This window comes from Colossoma macropomum, unplaced genomic scaffold (genome assembly GCF_904425465.1).
Source record: "Colossoma macropomum unplaced genomic scaffold, Colossoma_macropomum, whole genome shotgun sequence".
In the NCBI taxonomy this organism is placed as follows: domain Eukaryota; kingdom Metazoa; phylum Chordata; class Actinopteri; order Characiformes; family Serrasalmidae; genus Colossoma; species Colossoma macropomum.
In genome coordinates, this window is record NW_023494809.1 from 12166977 (window position 1) to 12185805 (window position 18829).

Below are 18829 nucleotides of genomic sequence, written 5' to 3' on the forward strand. Positions count from 1 at the left end.
AATTGTATTCCAGTGTCTTAATATTATTAATTATTATTATTATTAATTATATTAGCCAATGAACCTTTACCATGACAACAAGCGTTGTAGGTACTGATTCTTTGTAAAAATGCAATTATGATTTGATATACTGTTTATTTGAAACACATTTTGTGTGACTGTCTTACTGCATTCATACATGGTCAATGCAAAACACAGAAGTCAGTACCGTTTAGTAATATCTGTAACCTTTGTTAAAACTACATGCATTTGAAAAGATATAATAACAAATATAAATAAGGGCATTTTTAAATATATATTTAACATTTTTGGGCCATTTTCATACGTGATTATATGTGTATGGGCGGCCAGTACAGTTTGTGAGAGAGAGGCCAACAAAAATACTGCAGATGGATGAGTGAAGCGCAAAGGTTACAAAACCTGTGAAAAGGAATTTAGTAACAGCTAACCTCAAAATTAACAAAATTTTTTTTTAAAACTTTGAGAGGTCAAAAAAGCAATTATTCATCATAAGGGGTGAAGAACTTGGACCATACTCGAGAGAAAAGGGACATTTTTGGCTCATTCACTCATTCGTCTCAGTTTGCTTCAAAACGATCTCTGGTATGGTTCGTTTGATGTATGATCACAGTACAGACTAAAACACATCTAGACTGAATGAATCGTTATCTCCTCTCTGCAGGACGTCTCTGGTTCCTGAAAAAGACGAGTTTCTGATGCTGTTTTAACAGGTGCATGTGCTTTATCACCTCTTTGTACAAGACCTGAATGGGTACTTAAACAGATTTGGATTTTATGGCATGTTTGAAGGCATTACAAAATACTCAATACTCATTTGACTGCATACATAACTGATAATATGTGTTAAGGCCCCAAGGTTTCTCCGTTTTTTGTAAAACAGGGAGTCACTCAAGGCTTTTACAGGATGTTCACCCTGCTTTGCATTGTGTAATGCAGGCAGCCACGAGTTTCACAAGTATAATATTACAAGTCATATAAAAACAATGAACTCAGATAGAACAGAGGAAGTTTGGTGGACATGATCACAGATATTGTATGTCATAAAATCTGCCCAATCAGTTGTGACCTTTTGCTCAGATAACTTTTGACATCTTTTGGTTCAATGTTAATTATGGCAGTGTGAACGCTAAGAAAACCAAAACTAAAATGCATCAATGAGTGTGTTTACATGCTCTTAAAAATCAGATAATTGCAGAAAATCAGATTTTGTCAGTAATCCGATCAATGCGTTTGTCTGATTACTCATGTGCATGTAATGTGAAATTCCTGGTCTACATGAGTCAGACAGTAATTGGATTTCTGCTTTGAAACTAGCCAATAAAATCACACAAGAAGACGTGACGTAAACGTAACATAAAACTCAAACTTCATGTTGCAGCTTTTTTTTTAACATCGCACTGCCTTAGTTAAAATATGAACATACAACATCTAGAAGATGAGGAATTTTTTAATCCTTCATTTCGTCAAGCATGTAGATGGTTTCAGTGTCGCTCAAAGTGTTTTGCTGCGTGTTGCAGCAACGCTGATTGCCTATTTCCAATACTATGGTCTGTTTTCACACATGCACAGACTGAGAAATCCGAAAGAAATCATAGTAAGAGTTCACATGCACTGAGAAATCCGATCACTGAGCCAAAACCCAGCTCTCTTTGTGCAATAGAAACCTAAGAACCACAAGAAACTAAGGAAAGAGAAAAAAGAGGTATAAACCACACCCTGAGGCCTTTTTTTGTCTGATTTTGAAAATATGTGACTGATTTTTCCAGCTATGTGCATTGTTGAAAAGTGATATGGTAATTGATAGGCTGCATTATCTTCAGATTTTTCAGTTGCCTCAGGGCTACTGTGGTTAAAGCAAGCTTTTTCCCGCAGGCCTCTAACTGAAATAAGAGAGCGCATGGTGCTTCTGTCCCGCTGTAGTCTAACTACAGAGGTCCACATAGAGTGCAGAGTTGCAGAGTTTAACTAAGTATGTCCTTTCAAATGGAACTTGGCTATAGAGTGATGTCCAAAGAAACACTCAGCATTTGTTCACAAAAACAAGCCATAAGACACACATTTTTGAGTGCAGAGAGTCCTGAAATGATGTTTAGTCCGAAGAGAAGACATAAATTATTTGATAAATACTGGGCAGGTTTTCTTACATGCTTAAATCCTATAAACATTTGAGTCATTTGTGGTGTAATGGTGCAATGACCTACATTACATAGACAAAAGTATTGGGACACCTACAGGAGCTTTTATGACATCCCATTCTAAATCCATACGTATTAATATGGAGTTGGTCTCCTTTTTGCAGCTATAACAGCTTCCACTCTTCTGGGAAGCTTTCTACAAGATTTTGGAGTGTGTCTGTGGGATCTTTTACCCATTAATTCAGAAGTGCATTTGTGAGATCAGACACTGATGCTGGACGAAAGGGGCCTGTGCTTGCCATCTCTGTTCTAGTCCATCCCAAAGATGTCTAATCCTATTACAGTACTTCGCTTGATTTCAGGGAGCTATTTAGAATGACCCATTCTTTCACAAATGTTTGTAAAGGCAGACTGCACAGCTGGGTGCTTGATTTTATGCACCTCTGGCAAAAGGAGAGAATAAAACACCTGAAGTCAATTATTAGAGGTGTGTCCCAATACTTTTGTCAGTCTGGTGTATTTCTAATGGCTTTTGTGCTTTATTTACCTATACACCAAACATACAGTCTTTCTTTTTTATCTTACTATAGAAGCACTGCTTGGGTATGATGGTAAAGGTGGGGTGAGTGAAATTCAAATTGTGTTCCCTTTTTTACATGTTAAGCTTTCAGATATAAAGAAGAAAAGGAAACATCATGTAGAACTTCATGACGAGAAAGGACAAGCACTGCAACGCCATGTCGGCAGAGGTGTGATTTGTGGAAGCTTTTAATTAAAGTCCTATACAGTATAATTATGTCTGAAACAGATTTAGTCTCCTCAGTGTTGAGACCATTGTTAGCAAAAGTGGTTACTCAATACTAACATTTTCAAGCACTTGAGTACAACTGCTGATTAATTTGTACTTTCATAAGTATTTTCACCTGCTATTTTTACTTATGCACAAGTATATAAGTGAGGAAATCTACAGCTCAGTTTAATCCATTTAGTTTTCTTTTCATTTCTTTCTTCTCTGTGAGTTCAGCTCCTGAGCTGCTTCACTGTTGCTCACTCTCACTCTGGAGCTTTGGCCTTTTATTTTAGACCAAAGAGAGAAGAATATAGTGTAACGAACTTTATTCCCTCTGCTTGTAGATGCTGAGTCAGCTTAGAAGTCCCACTGTAGTTAGCAGTTGCTTTTGTGCATTGTGCATTGTGATTTTTCAACACAGCAGCATAAAGGAAGCATGATGATGTACATCAGGTCATTCAAGGTCATCTGGTGACAGGAACCAAATGTCCACCTATTAAAGCTCCCCACAGGCAGACAGAAAACTATTACATTAAATGGTTATGAATACAGTGCGTGATGCCTGAGACAGTGAGTGCGTTTACATGCACTCAATAATCCGATCATAATGTTTTTTTTGCAGTTATCTGAATATTCAAATGGTCAGGTAAACAGCACACTCCGATTTATTAGATCGGAGTAAGGTCTAGAAATGGTATGAAGAAATCAGATAAAGAGAGCTGGACTTTAGCTCAGTAATCAGATTTCACAATCATATTCAGTGCATGTAAACTCTTACTCTGATTTCTTTCGCTTTTCTCAGTCTGCACATGTGCGAAAACAGTACTGAAAATAAGCGAGCAGCGTTGCCATGAGATGGCAGCAAAACACTTTTGGAGTGATGCTGAAACCAAATACAAGCTGAACGAAATAAAGGATTTAAATATTCTTCATCTTTTAGATGATGTATGTTCATATTTTCAGGTAAAGTGGCGCAATGTTTTTTTATAAATAAGCCGCGGCATGAAGTTTGAGTTTTATGTTATGCTTACGTCACGTCTTCTTCTGTGAGTTTATTGGCTGATTGCAAAGCTGAAATCTGATTTACTGCCTGACTCATGTAAACCCGGAGTTTTTCTATTATCTGATTACTCAAGTGCATGTAAACACACTCATTGTTTTACGAAAAGGTTTTTCTTTATTTATTTCCACTCTTGTACTATATATGAGCTGAAACACTCCTTATAACTTCAGCATAAATGGGCGGAGCTAAATTGCTGCAGGCTGAATAGGAGGATAAACGTAAATGCTTTGGTTTTTCTGACATCCCAAAAACAATTAATCTAAAACAGGCTTAGTTTCCATATATAAGCACTGTAAGGTTTGGGGAGTGAAACTTTAACAATGTTTCCACCCAAATCTTCTACTTCAAACAATAAAAAATATCATTTTCCATAATATGGGCTCTTCAATGCTTATAAAAGCTTCATCATAAAAGGCTGTTAAGGAAAACGATTACAATACAGTGCCTTTTACAACTGTTCTTTAGTAACGAAAATGGTTCTATATAGAACCTTGAACACTCAAAGAACCATTTGCATGCCTACAGGGTTGTTTGCATCATGAAATGGATCTTCACATTGATGGAAAACATGTTATATACGACTCTATATAGCATTGAAACAGGTTCTTCTATTGTTACAAGAACCTTTTTCAAAAAGGTTCTATATGTAATCATACACAACACATTCATCAATCTGAAGAACAATTTCATGATGCAAAGAACCCTTTAAGCATGCTAATTGTTCTTTGAATGTTCACGGCTCTATATAGAACCATTTTCTTTCTAGATGGAATGCATCGCGGTCTGATGTTTTTCTAGCAGAGTGGTGATTTTGGACTGTAAACAAGAGAGCCACGGCCTGTTTGCTGGTGGTTATGAAAGCGGTCCTCAGGGAACTTTCAGATCCAAGGTAGGTTGGAGCAAAAATGTGGACCGCCTGGAGGTCCCTGAGGACAGGGCAGTTGTAGACAAGACATGGTGACCCCTGGTTCCTATCAGCACCACTGTAAGGAAATCTCTACGATGAACCACTTCACACTAAACCACTCCGAATTAAATTTCGAAAAAGCGGTAGAACTGTCCTTCAGGGTGTTTTCTGAGTGTGAGTTTAGGCTACTCCCCACCTTTGAGTCGCACACTCTGTTGGCGATACTCAGTGATAATAGCTTATCACTAATCCGCAGCGAACAGAAAACGGCGCTCGTGTCAAGCTCGCGAGGACTACAGGTGCCGCGAGGTTCGTTGTTTTAGATTTGTCGTGTTTTTTCTCGAGAAACGGACTCGTCGTGATTAACACGTCTGGTAATTACCTCGTAGACACAGAATAGCTCCATAGGGAGGCGTCTGGAGGAACCACGCTCAGAGAGGAGAGCAACAGAGGAGCAGAGAAGGAGAAAAGAAGCCACCGGCTAAAATTACCGCAGCAAAATCCGGCATTTTACCTGAGGAGCGGAGGACAGCTCACCACAGAGGTTTCTCAAACTCGTTCACTTTTCTTCCTCGACATTTGTTTGTCAGCGACTGAACTCCTTTTTGCTCTCGTCTGTACAGAGTGATCACCGCACTGTTAAGCAGCTTCAGCCTCAGAATGAGGATTAAACTTCGACGTCCTTCACTATTTGGAGTTTTTGAGTGTGTTTATGTGGAGCAGTGAAGGAACACCCTCCCACAGCAGCGGCGCTGGTAAGAACTCATATAACAAAAGTGTTCAGACACCTGCTTTAGTACATATCCAGAGAATACAGGTGAACCCTTACACCTCTCAGCAGGTTCCTTTTTCACCTCTTCTCTATTATCCTGGCTTTCCAGGTTGCTAACGTTGTCTGTGTTGTTGGGTTCAGTTCTTGCCAGCTCCAACAAAATGGAGCTTTTCAGGTGGGTTTGTGTGGTGCACCTCTTGATCACAATAGAAGCCGAGCCATGATCACTGTGCTGCCAACGAAAGGAAGAAAGAGATTCTTCACTCTTAAAAAATATGTTCTTCAAGGCTTCTTAAGTAAAGAAAATGTTCTATATAAATCCATGGACACTTAAAGAACCCTTTACATGATTAAAGGGTTCTTTGCATCATGTAAGCGTTCTTCAGATTGACGCAGAATGTGTTGTATATGGTTTATATAGAACATTTTTGAGAAGGATTCTATGTAGCACCAAAAAGGGCTCTAAAGGGTTATGTCTAGAACCGTGGACACTCAACGAACCCTTTGCGTGATTAAAGGGTTCTTTGTATCATGAAAGTATTCTTCAGATTGATGTAGATCATGTTGTATATGGTTCTATGTAGAACATTTTTTTAAAAAGGTTCTATATAGTGCTGAAAAGGGTTCTAAAGGGTTCTATCTAGAACCGTGGACACTCATATAACCCTATGCCTGATTAAAGGGTTCTTTGAATCATGAAAGCGTTTTTTCGGATTGATGGAGAATGTGTTGTAAATGGTTCTATATAGAATGTTTTTGAAAAGGGTTCTATAAAGCACCGAAAAGGGTTCTACATAGAATCATGGACACTTAAAGAAACCTTTGCTTGATTAAAAGGTTCTTTGCATCATGAAATGAAAAGCATTCTTTATAGCACCAAAAGGGGTTCTAGGGTTGAGCTTGTAACAATGGATTCGTTTCATGAGGCATAAAAACCTTTTAAGCATGCAAATGGTTCTTTGAGTGTTCAAACATTGTCTTTACTAAATAACACCCGGAAAACCACCTTTTTTAGGTACTAAGTTGCCTTGCCACCCCCTATGTGTCCCATTCTGCCATGAATGATTAAAAAAAAAAATACTTAAACAGCTGTAAAAGACACCATATTGTAATTGTTTTGTTTAACAGCCCTTTATGATGCTTTTTTACAGTGGCGGTGATATAAACCAGGGGTCACCGTGACTACAACACAAATATAGCCATATTATTTACTATCCAAAACCACCAGTGAACCTACACATGTCTTCTGAGGTTATATACGTTATATAAATATGTTGTTGATGGTGAACCAATGGAAAATCTGAACAGTACGTTTTCTTTGAGGCTAATTTGCCTCTCAACGATGTTTGTGCCCATTTTAACAAATAGGTTTTATGCCAATGTCTCAAAACTGTCATAAAACAATGTCCAGGCAGCATATTCTTAATCACCATGTGGTATAGTAGCTTTTATTTAGACTTTCCTTGCTTTTTATGAAAGTTTCAGAAATGTACCTTCCACAAAGTTCATATATGGTAACAGAGCCAGTTTTTAATTCACTGTTTTTGTGATGTCAGAAAAACCAGTGTATTTACACACATCCCCCCATTCAGGCTACAGCAGTTTAGCCCCGTCTACTCACATTAAAAGGGGTCTTTAAAAGGTGTGCTTTTTATATGAGGCAAAGTACAGAGCAGCCAGTCAGAACAGACCTCATTTACATATATCAATCGTAATAGCACAGTAACAGCCTGTTTAATTCTAAGCCGTGTCTAATCTTATTTACAAAAGGCTGGTTATCATTCCAGCAAAAGAGGAGAACGCATGACCAGAGATTAACTGATTAAAGTTGCACTGTGTTTTCTTTTTGCTAAAATTGAAAGAATGTCTTTACATCTTTCCGGCACGCACAGGCTCCAAAGAAGGTTCTGCTGATAAAGATATAACAATAGTGGTTCTATTAATAGCACTTGCTCAGAAGACACACACTTCACCAAGTTTTGACTGAGTTCTCTGAATTCTCTATCAACGTGCTTCCAATCATCAGATTCATCCCCTCAGGGAAGGGGTCCGAAGCACAACCCACGTTACAAAATGTGGTTCTGCACATTGTGTAATACACATTTCCACCAGAGAGGTCTCCAAATCCACAAATCTTACCTAGTGTAGCATTTTAAAAGTGGATTCAGGTGAGCTCCTGTTTGTTTGGAATGAAAGTCTGTGGCCTTCAACAGACTAAGTGTACCAGAATAAACTGTAAACACCATGGTATCCACCCAACCAAGTGTATGTTATTACCACAGTATAATTACTACAAACATCTTTTTCCGGAGAGAATGGAACAGTTTTCTTCAGCTTTACATGAAAATGAAACTGTTTTTTTGAGATAAGGATGTTATCTGTTTGAGATCTTGCAATAAACAAAGTGTTTTCCTGCCCTGCCCTGAGTACGGTTTAACCGTGTGAGACTCGTGTGAGACCTTAAAATGTTAATATAACCGTTCTTCAGGGGTTTTTAGTGTAGACAGTGGTTCTATAAAGGTCCATGAACACTCAAAGAACCATATGCATGCTTAAATGGTTCTTTGCATGGTAATATGTTCTTCACATTAAAGTGGAATGTGCTGTAGATGGTGCTATACAGAACCTCTCTGAAAAGTGTGTTTATATAGCAGCCAAAAGTGTTCTTCTATTGTAACAAGCTTGGCATCGCAATAATAGAAGCACCCTTTTGGTGCTATGTAGAACCCTTTTCAAAAAGGTTCTACATAGCACCATATACAGTACATTCCCCTTCAATCTAAATAAGCTTTTAATGATTCAAAGAATCCTTCAAGCATACAAATGGTTCTTTGAGCATTCATGGTTCTATATGCAACCATTGTCATTACCAAAGAACCCTGGAAGAAACACCTTTTTTAAGAGTTTACCAACACCTTAGCAACTACCTGGGATACCATAGCAACAGCATGGTCAAGTCAGCTTAAGGTTCGTTAACAAACTTCCCCCTTTTATTTGTGATTATGGTTTGATACTTTATGTGAATGTTCATTAAAAACCTGCTAACACCCTTATCCTTTTCTAAAGAAAAAAGTCATGACAACAAAAAAGGTACAGTAGGAAAATACGACTTTGATTTTGTGATGTGACAAATTATGTTGTTCTCATGAAAATTACTGGAAATTATGATCTCGGGAAAATGACATTTATCATGTTGTTATAATGCCAACTAAACGTTGCTCTATTTTTTATGCTAAGGGTCACCAACACAAATGTTAAGAAGAGACATTTTGTCCGTTCAATAGAGATCAAACCACCATCTTGCCTGTAAATATGTCTAGTTTCTTGTAAAATGTCTCTCAACTTTAATTTTTTTTTTTATGAGGCTGAAGTCGCTTCTCATTCACCATTCCTGCATTGCTATGGTGAGCAGCAGTCTGCATGCCAACCTTCAGGGCTAAAGGGTGAATTAACAGTTACACATTAACTCCAGCGTTTATGACCATTTATTGTTTAAACTGTGTTAGAACAATCAGCAGAGCTTTATTTTACTGTAAAGGAGCATTATTTTATTTTCCTAAAAATCTAATTCTCCTGTGAAGCCACAACAGGGCAATAAACGAGCCACATATTGCCGACCCCTGTTCTATGCCAAATGCTGCATATGAGAGGAGAAAATTGAGGATTACATAGAATACAAAAATATTTTTTTTTCTCACATGAAAAATGAACAGAAGTGCCAAAGAGAACAACCCACAGCAAGACCAACTATGTGCATCATCACAAAACTAATATAATTGATAGCACACTTCCTTTTTTTTTGGCATGTTATAATTGCTTCAGAGCTGCCGTGCTTAAAGCAAATTTATAGCACATTGCATTTTATAAGTTCACTTGTAACAGTTTAAAATTTAAAAGGACATTTTAGCGGGATAGCAGTAACTTAAATAAGGAAACATGCATAGTCCATGCGTCCAGTTGGAAGTGGTTTAAAGCTGTCCAGGGCATGCAAGGTGGATCACATTGACTTTCTAAAGAATTTCTTGGCGCAGACACACCTAGAATTCTGAGTCATAAAAACCATCAGTGAAAAAATGACAAAACACAATAATAGCCAATCCGGTCCTGCCACTGGATTACCTTTGTTGTGCCTAAGGTGATGATTATACAGATCAGATAATTACAGTAAATAAAAAAAAAACAGAGTCATCAGCATTCTTCTCATTCATGTTGAACAGGAAAATCTGGAAAACGCAGGCCTGACTTCAAAGCGCTACTTGGAGACACTGTGAAAACAAAAGCCAGACAGAAAGATCACTGACCACAAAGGTCTGTAAAAGTCTTCCATCTTTTCTTTATCTACACCTGTTTCTCAACAAAATTCTTTCATTTTAGTGTAGATCGTTTGCTTTTACATGCACAGGCTCAGCACTTTTAACTTCCTTTATTTTTATTTTATTTGTAAACAGCAACAGTGTTGGTAAGTAATTATTTAATATTTCAAACAGGCCTAATGTCCAGAGAATAGGCCCCTCTGTTTATTTATATAAGGAAATTCCACACAAGTTACCAGTTACCTTTTTCACCTCCACTCTTTGTCATCCACATTTTCCAGGTCTCTAATGTTTTTCGGGTTGCAACCCCAACACAATGGACTTTGTCAGGTGGATTTGTGTGGTTTACTGTTTGATTGCTGCACAATGTAAGTCATAGTTTTCAGTAACAGAGCAAATCCTTGTTTCTCTGAAAGGGGAGTTCCACCCAGTTTTCAAAATTTCAGCATAATTCAGTGGTTGAGATGTAAGCAAGGTAAATAAGTGGTTTGTTGTGAAATGGTTTATTGTAGGGATGTCACAGGCTGCATATTTGTAATCATTTTGTTTAGTGGCTTTATGTGATGACGATTTTATAGGCATTAAAGGATCCATATTTATTATCTTTTTACCTTGATTTTTTGTGATGTTTTCAAAACATACCATTTGTTCACCAGTCCTTACAGTCTATTAATTGACCACTGTAGTCGTGTCGTCATTCTGTAGTTGGTGCCATGCATAGGTTTTGAACATTTTTCTCTTGAATATCGCTGGATCCTCTGAATTACGAGGTTCTTAAAGAGTCGAAATGTGAACATTGCTACATGTTAGCTTAAGCTTGCACACTGAATTGACGTCATTATACTGGCAGCCTCCTTCAGCACGCTTTGCCAGTGTGGTTCTTTATCTGATACTCACAAACACTTTCTGTTCTGTACATAGCTTGATTTAAAAAGCTCTTCAAAATTGCCTGCACTCAGGCTGTTTCAGTACAGACTCAGCTTATAATTACAGCTTATCACCCCCTGATCAGCTGATTTAGGCTAGCAAAATATCCTAATTAATATTTTAATGCTATTAACATCTTCTGAGGACATTTTCTTAGGACATTCGTCAGCTTCTTGGTTGAATTTTCCCATTTCACCTTAAACAGTGCAGCAGTTACATTCTGTACTGCAGCTCCATTTAAGGTGGAACGAGAGATTTCGACCAAGAAGATAAACTCCTTCACCATTTTAAGGTGGAACGAGAAAATTCAAGAAGAAAAAGAAGCTAAATTCAGCCTAGTAGTAGTATTTTTTGCTGGAGTTGTAGGCTCGAAATTTCCTACCTAGAAATTTAATTCATGGGCATACCTATAAAAATGTGCTTAGTGACATTAAATTGATGCACAGTAGCTTTAGCTTGGATGTAGCAATATTAGTGTTAAGACTCTAACAACCTTGTAATTCGGAGGATCCGGTGATACTCAGGAGAAAAATAATCACAGGACAAAATGTATCTAAACATTTATATCTACAACAGGGTGTGATAGAAGTGATTTTTCAAAAACTCCATTCATTCTGGCCATAGAGAAATCGAGCTTAGACCTGGAGTTCCTCATATGGGCATGATGCGGACTACAGAATGACGCACGACTGTAGTGGTCTATAGAAACGAAGCTCATTTTGAATTGGTCAATTTTGTGAAGTCAGAAAAAAACAGTGCATTTACATATAGCCGCCCATTTAGCCTACAGCAGTTTAGCCCACTCACACTGAAGTTATAAAGAGTGTTTCGGCCTGAACTGCTTTTAGAATGAGACAACACAGAGCAGTCAATCAGAACAGAGCTCGTTTACATATATCAATCTTACAGGCACAGTAACAGAAACAGCCATCTTGGGAAATGGTCATGTAAAAGTGAATAAGGACTGTGTTTTGACCTCAGAAAAAAATTAAGTAGAGGTAAATGAAGGATATGAGCCTGTTAAATGCTTCAGACGTCTGGTTCCGATTATGGCACATTTAACATCAAACCACTCTGAATGACAGTTTAACTGTGCAGAAATTCACTGGAATTCCCCTTTAACTTTTAATGTGAATTAATGTAACACGATTTTAATCCAAAATAATTGTGTGCCTATTCTGTGGTTCAAATAAAGAATAAAGAAATAAATAAATCTGAATAAAGTGCATACAAGTGTATGATGTCTGAAAAATAAAGTGAATAGATTCCATCTGCATGTTCTCTCCAGTGCAGTGGACATGTTGGGGTCTGTCTGTGAAGTTCCTCTATAAGGAGCCCATCTACGTAGCATTGGGCAGGACGCTTGTTTTGGAAGCTCAGTTTGAGCTACAGCCTGGAGAAAATATCCGCATGGTTATGTGGGATCGTAAAAAGGACTCCGAGGTCAGGCTTGTCACAGATGGAAGACCAACTGACAGAAGAATATCTGTGGACAAGAATGGAGCACTATTGAAGCTGACTGGAGTCACAGAAAGCGACTATGGGTCCTATGTTGTTACCGTCACAGATGATAATGGAGACCAGACGCTTTCTTCTGTGGAAGTGCGAAATGTTCGTAAGTGCCTCTAGCTTCATTACTGGCTATGCAAAGGGAGATGATTCCCTTTTACAGCACCGTGATATTTGTTTATTCAAATATACCTGCTGCTCACAGCCAGTTACTATTCCATCATTAAATATTTAACCGATAACTCTATTTATTAACCCTTAACTCTGTTTAAGAGTACCAGCAGTTGGTAATCATAAGCCAGCAGTCTCAGCATGACACAACTTTTTAAAGGAATATTTAAACAGATTTCTGTCTAATCTCCATCTGCTCTGTCTGTAGTGTACTGTGGATTAGCACAGACAGCAACTTCAAAACAAGACCATGTATTTAGGAAAAAACTGAAAAGCCATTAACTCGATGACTCAAAAGACATTTCTAAGAGAAAAAGCTGCTGAATTCTTTGGTAAATGTTAAAAAATAAATGTGAAACGCATCAGTCAAAGTACTTGTAAATAAATCTATAAATCTAGGAGTTATCTTATGCAAGATAAGATTGGGCGGGGGGGGGTAGTCTCCAGTACTGGGCAGTCGTCCTAGGGATCCTCCCAGATTATCTTTGTTTTTTTGGCCACTTCAGGCTCAAACTGCACATTGGGAGTACTAGGAGATTTTACGGTCAGTGGTCTGAAATGTCAGTTGGGCAAACTAGAGCAAACCCCAACCTCATCCATTAATATTTGAAAGAAATAAAAGCTCACTGCAGTAGAAGTAGCTGGCCAGCTAGCTTAGTTAGTTAACTAGCCTACAGCTTCTCTACTCATCTGATCACTTGTAATCAGCAAATATCACATTAATGGAGATCAATGGCCTCATTCACCAACCAGTCTTAAGAAGAATTTCAAGAACACAAAGATGCGAACAATTCTGCGGTTTAAGAACACGTCATGAATCTGATGTAGACTTTTTCTTAGGATCATACTCAGGAACACATTTAACACAGTTAAAAAAAACTTAGCCCATTGATTTTCAGCTAACTGATTTCATTAATGATGGCATGTTCAGCATTTGTGTACAAGAATAGTCCTGGTTCTGCTTCCTAGCTGATCCGTCTTACAGCTGATCCACAGAAACTAACAGAACCATCGTTAATCATGTGGAACCCTTGTCTTACATTTTGTAGTTTCTACTCTGGCCTAAGGAACACACACATTGCATCATACATACAAAAACTGTGTTACAATTCTGCTTTTACTCCAGGTGTGCAAGTATTTATAACTGGTACTTGATCATTTGTTTAAGCGACTGAGCTGATTGTGATACTGTCATACTTAATGGATTGGTATCATACTAAATGGGCTATTTAGTATCACATGACATATACAGGGTGATTCAAAAAGATTCATCCAATTTCAAAATGATTTATTTCACTTGTAAATCATTACAGAACAATGCAGTAAATTGTAAATGGTTTAAGTGAGCATAAAGTTTATTATGTAATATTACAAGTGCTCAGTATGAACCTTCTTCAGCTGTACTGACAACATCAACACCACAGTCAAATTCATCTCATACTCGACTGAGCATGTCGGGTGTCACTGTACTCACAGCTCTTTCAATGCGATTTCGGAGATCGTCCAGTGTTGTGGAACCAACAACGAACGCTCTGAGCTGTTGGAGGTTCAAATCACATTGCACAGTTATGACAGATTCACTCTTATTGAAGTAGAGAACGCAAAACGCTTTCTGCTCGCTCAGGGGTTGCCTCTTCACAGACTGAAGAAAGCCATCTTCCGGTGACAGTCAGAAACTCTATGACCCCCTCTTTCATTTGGTATGTGATTGGTTCCTAGGCACCTCACAGTTGTAAAAATATGGCGCTTTGAAATCAGATTAATCTTTTTGAATCACCCTGTATTTTAAGTCTTCATATTGTAAAGAAACAATAACAGGTATCTTAGAAAAATACATGTAAAGTTATTAATCTAGGAGGTTCTAAGTGGTTATTTGTTCCAGAAACACTAACATTAGAATAAATACATGAACAAATAAAGAATCCATCGTGATTTGCTGTGTTAACTAAACCATTTTCTAAATCTTTTCTGAATGAAGTCTAGTATTTAGTCACTATCCGTACCTAGTTTATCTTATCAATCTTTCATTAAATTAAATTAGGTGCTGCTGATGGAACTGAAGAAATCCACGCGATAGCTGGATTGCAGTGAGAAGTCAGGAACCAAACCTTTGTTCTTCTAACAGTATTCATCAACTTACACAATAAACAACTTCACTGCCAAGCAACACATTATTTTTACTGTATTTGCATTTATTTATTATTTATTATGTGTTCCAATGTTATATAGTAAACCAAATACTTTAGATGCTAGTGGGGGGAGTGGTGTGCCCTGAGAACATTGACTCATTTGAGACATCACAATCTCATAATAATCTCATATAATAAACATGCAAATTACATTGTCATGTTTTGTGTTAATTGTAAGTAATTTTTTTATGGGGGGCCTATAAGATCGTAGTTACACCACTTCACTGAACAGCATACTGAAGGGAAAAAAATATGAGCTGTTAATTTGGCTAATTAGTGGAGTAACTGAATGTGTTGCGTGCAACTTTGTTTTTTATTTGCTTCATGTAACTGTCAAGTTGCACAGAATTTATATTGCAGGCCACTCACAACATGCAATTAGTTGCATTAAAGTTTCACCGTGTAAAGCCAGCCTAAAACCTGTATTATTACAGTTGTTTAAGATTATAGTTTAGAATATTTATTGACTAGTCAAATATTTATTCATGGAATTCAGCAATTGAAGACTGAAGATCTGTTATAACTGAATTTGAAGTCAACACAGTAGCATAAACTGTTGGAACAGTAATGTCAAGCAAGAATGTTTTCACACGTGGCAGTTTACAAGGAAGGGCAAAACAGCACAAAAAACTAATATGTGTGATGAATTATAATAATAACAAAGATGACAACTACATAATACATATTCTGTTTAATTCCCTCAATTATCAGAAAATATTAGATTTTTTACATTGACAGAATTTTTTCAACCTCACCCCATTTTGTCTCTCAACAGACTATTTTCTGGTCTGTTAACTGCACTAATGATCTTCAGCTTGTGCCTGTGACCAAATCACAATTTGCTAGAATGCTCTCCAAACATTTCCAAATATAAATTTTATTAAAAAGCTTTTTAAAAACATTAGAAGGTTTCTTGATGATAGCAAGTTCTCTGTATACTCTGGAGGATGACTGGGGTGAACATGTGTATCCATTGTAAGCTTAAAACACTAATAGATATTAGCATGTAGACCTATGGTTCACATTTTTGCTCTAACCCATCTCCAAATGTCCCAGACCAAGCCATTAAGAATTGGCACAGGCATAAAAGCTGGGTTTGATCAAAAATATATGTTAAGACATCTGTTTTTGAACTGTATTTACTTGCTAGTATAGGTTACATATAGATTATATATCAATACTATAGCAAATTGCAAGTAACGTTTAATGTGATTGCCGATTTCTTTCTAGATAAAGTAGTGAGATTGATTTTCCCTTGTACTTATTTGGTATGGGTTTATATAGATTTTAAAGAGTACCTTAGAAGTAAAGTAATGAGTAGTAATAGTAGTTATAAGTAATCCAATTACAGTTTGGAAAGGATTCTTTGTTGAGTAACAGCCTCAACAGTAGCTGTGCTGTGGATGTTAGTGTGTGTTATTGCAGATTTTAATGTACAAAAGACAAAGACAAAAGCCTTTTTCTCCCAGTCTGGACAGAATAGCCTTGACCTCTGTTGTCATGAAGGTATTTGAACACCTGGTCATAGCCCATCTGAAGGCCATCAGGAAGGACAAACATGAAAAAAAACAGCTGCGGCTAGGAATATATGTTACAGCGTCGGAGCCCTGGAACCTCATTACTGTAGCATGACAAAGTTATGTGCTTCTCACCCCTTCTCTTCAGTGTCTACACTCATAACTGTGTCCCTAAGAATCCAGCTGTGAAGATCCTGAAGTTTGCAGACAACACTACCATGGTGGGCCTCATAACCAACGGGTTAGTCTGCCTACAGAAAGGAAGTCGAGCAGCTGGGGCCATGTTAGAGAAACTTCTTAAGTCTGAAATCTTACCTTATCTGCTCAGTCACCATGACAACTGAATTTAGGACAGAAGCTATTACAGAACAAGTCTTAAGTTCATAATCTTATTCCAAAATTATACTATTTAAAGAATATTGCACTCAGAAAGTGGGATAGGATTATATAACGGAGGAAACGCAGCAATCCACGCTACACGTTTGTGTGATGTGTATTGTTTGTGTGATGTTTATGTGTAGATATGGCCGTGTGGTTGGTGATGCACAGAGAACCTGTTGATGTGATTGTTTTTCCTCTGGCTTTATATTAAGCTTATTTCATTTAATAGTCTATTCAGAGGATCTTAACTTTACGTAGTAGTTATTTATTTACAATGATTGTTAATGCTTTGTAGCTAGGTAAGTTACAGCATTCCTGAATCTGTGTAGATATTCATAATAGGTTAATGTTAGCACCTTCTTACACAAACCTGAAGTGCGTCATATTTGCCAGCTCGAATTTTTCCCATTCTACCTTAAATGGTGTGTCAGCCAGCTTCTTGATCGAATGTTCCCATTCCACCTTAAATGGTGCACCTTCAGGCACTAGAAAGTGACAGCTGCACCATTTAAGGTGGAACGAGAAAACTCGGAACAGGAAGCTGGTGAATAGGAAGTCAACTTTAGCTTCGTCCTTCTTACTGTGTTTTGGAGGGTTATTTTATTTTTATTTTTGTGTGTATTAAGATTAGAAGTGATTCACACATTGATGGATTTGCTGATGTGTGTGAGATTGTGTTTCTACCGAAGCGCTAAACTCGGTTTTTAACGTCATGTGCAGACTGTATACTTTCTTGCTGGTCCGAATGGCTAATTAGCATGATCAGTTATTTTAAGAAATGAAAGCTACCAAGAACAGTCCATGCATTTATCTATGTCTGAGGATTATAATAAACAATTTGTTGAAAATCGGTTGAGTAATAAGGAAGTTGCGGCTGATTTAATGTTGAGACTCATCACCCCTCAATACAAGTGAATTTGTTCACAAGTGGATCTTCATGGCGCTCCAACATGGCGGACGCTCAGACGTATCGCCTCGGATAGACAGACAACGCGGCATCTAGGTATATATATCTATGATCTTATCCTAACTCCGGATAGGAAAACAGTATTACAGAAACATCCTAACTAGACAAGATTGCCTAAATTCTGTTGTGACTCTAAAATAAACTCCACTGGCGTCTTCTGTTTTAACTGTCTGTTTCTATTGCTTTGTGCAGTGACGGGCAGTGTAGTTCACTATAATTAGCATAACTATGCTTTTTGTGTTTTGTTTTTTCTTTTTCTTTCTAACAGCGTTTTATAAACCCCAGACATTTCATACATGATCTTCCCCGTCCCTTACCTTCGAAAGTTAATGTTTGATTAAAAAAAACCCGTCAGATACAATATTACAGTGATGGTGATGGATAATGAGTAGACAGAGCTGAATGTGTGCCTGTTTATTAGGGGCAATAACGTTAGCGCGGTCGGCTAATGAAACTGAAAGTGTGGAGCAGTGATGCTCTGAAAAAACAGCACAAAGCGCTGACACAATATTGTACAATATACAATAAATATGTTTATCTTACCTTAGTTTTATTTAACCTTTTTTACCTCAGTAACAGTAGCTACCATTAGCTGTCTGGCTAACTAGCTTGTTTACGTTTCAGCTGTGCACATATGGTCGGTTGCTAGGTAACAGACTACCCGTGGGGCCGTATTACAGAAACTTCCTATCTTTTTGTCTTAAGATCAGACAGGTCAGGATAAGATTTTTCACAAATTCGTATTACAGAAGCAAATCTGATCTTAATTTAGGAATCTTATTCTATCTTACAGCATCTTACCTCAAGTTAAGAAATCTTAACTTACTCGTTCGACATCAACAATCAACTGTCATGTCTGTTACCTAGCAACCGCTGATATGTGCACAGCTAAAACCTAAACACAATCAAAGTAATCAAGCTAGTTAGCCAGACAGCTAGCTACCGTTACTGTTATACAAAATGGTCAAACAAACGAAAGCATAATAAACTGAAAGTTAAGAACATTGTGGCAGCCCTTTGTGCTTCAGAGCGTCAGTTTCAGTTTCATTTCCCAAACGCTTTAGCCGAGCGCGCTAACGTTATTTCTTCTAATAAACAGACACACATTCAGCTCTGCCTCCTCTTTATTTACTACCATCACTGTAATATTTTATCTGACAAGTTTAT

At 37.5% G+C, this 18829-nt stretch overlaps 1 protein-coding gene across 3 annotated transcripts in view; it reads left to right on the plus strand.

Moving 5' to 3' along the window:
* The first annotated feature begins 4868 nt into the window (after nt 1–4868).
* The window catches only part of si:dkeyp-97a10.2, a 30363-nt gene continuing 16402 nt past the window's right edge, over nt 4869–18829 (plus strand). For 2 of the 3 annotated variants that reach the window (XM_036557965.1, XM_036557967.1), the window contains exons 1-6: nt 4869–5460; nt 5540–5671; nt 9906–9996; nt 10137–10147; nt 10283–10369; nt 12217–12543. The gene's annotated coding sequence lies outside the window, so the exon portion shown is untranslated. The remainder of the gene's footprint in view (nt 5461–5539; nt 5672–9905; nt 9997–10136; nt 10148–10282; nt 10370–12216; nt 12544–18829) is intronic. The other variant, XM_036557966.1, reaches the window with a different exon arrangement.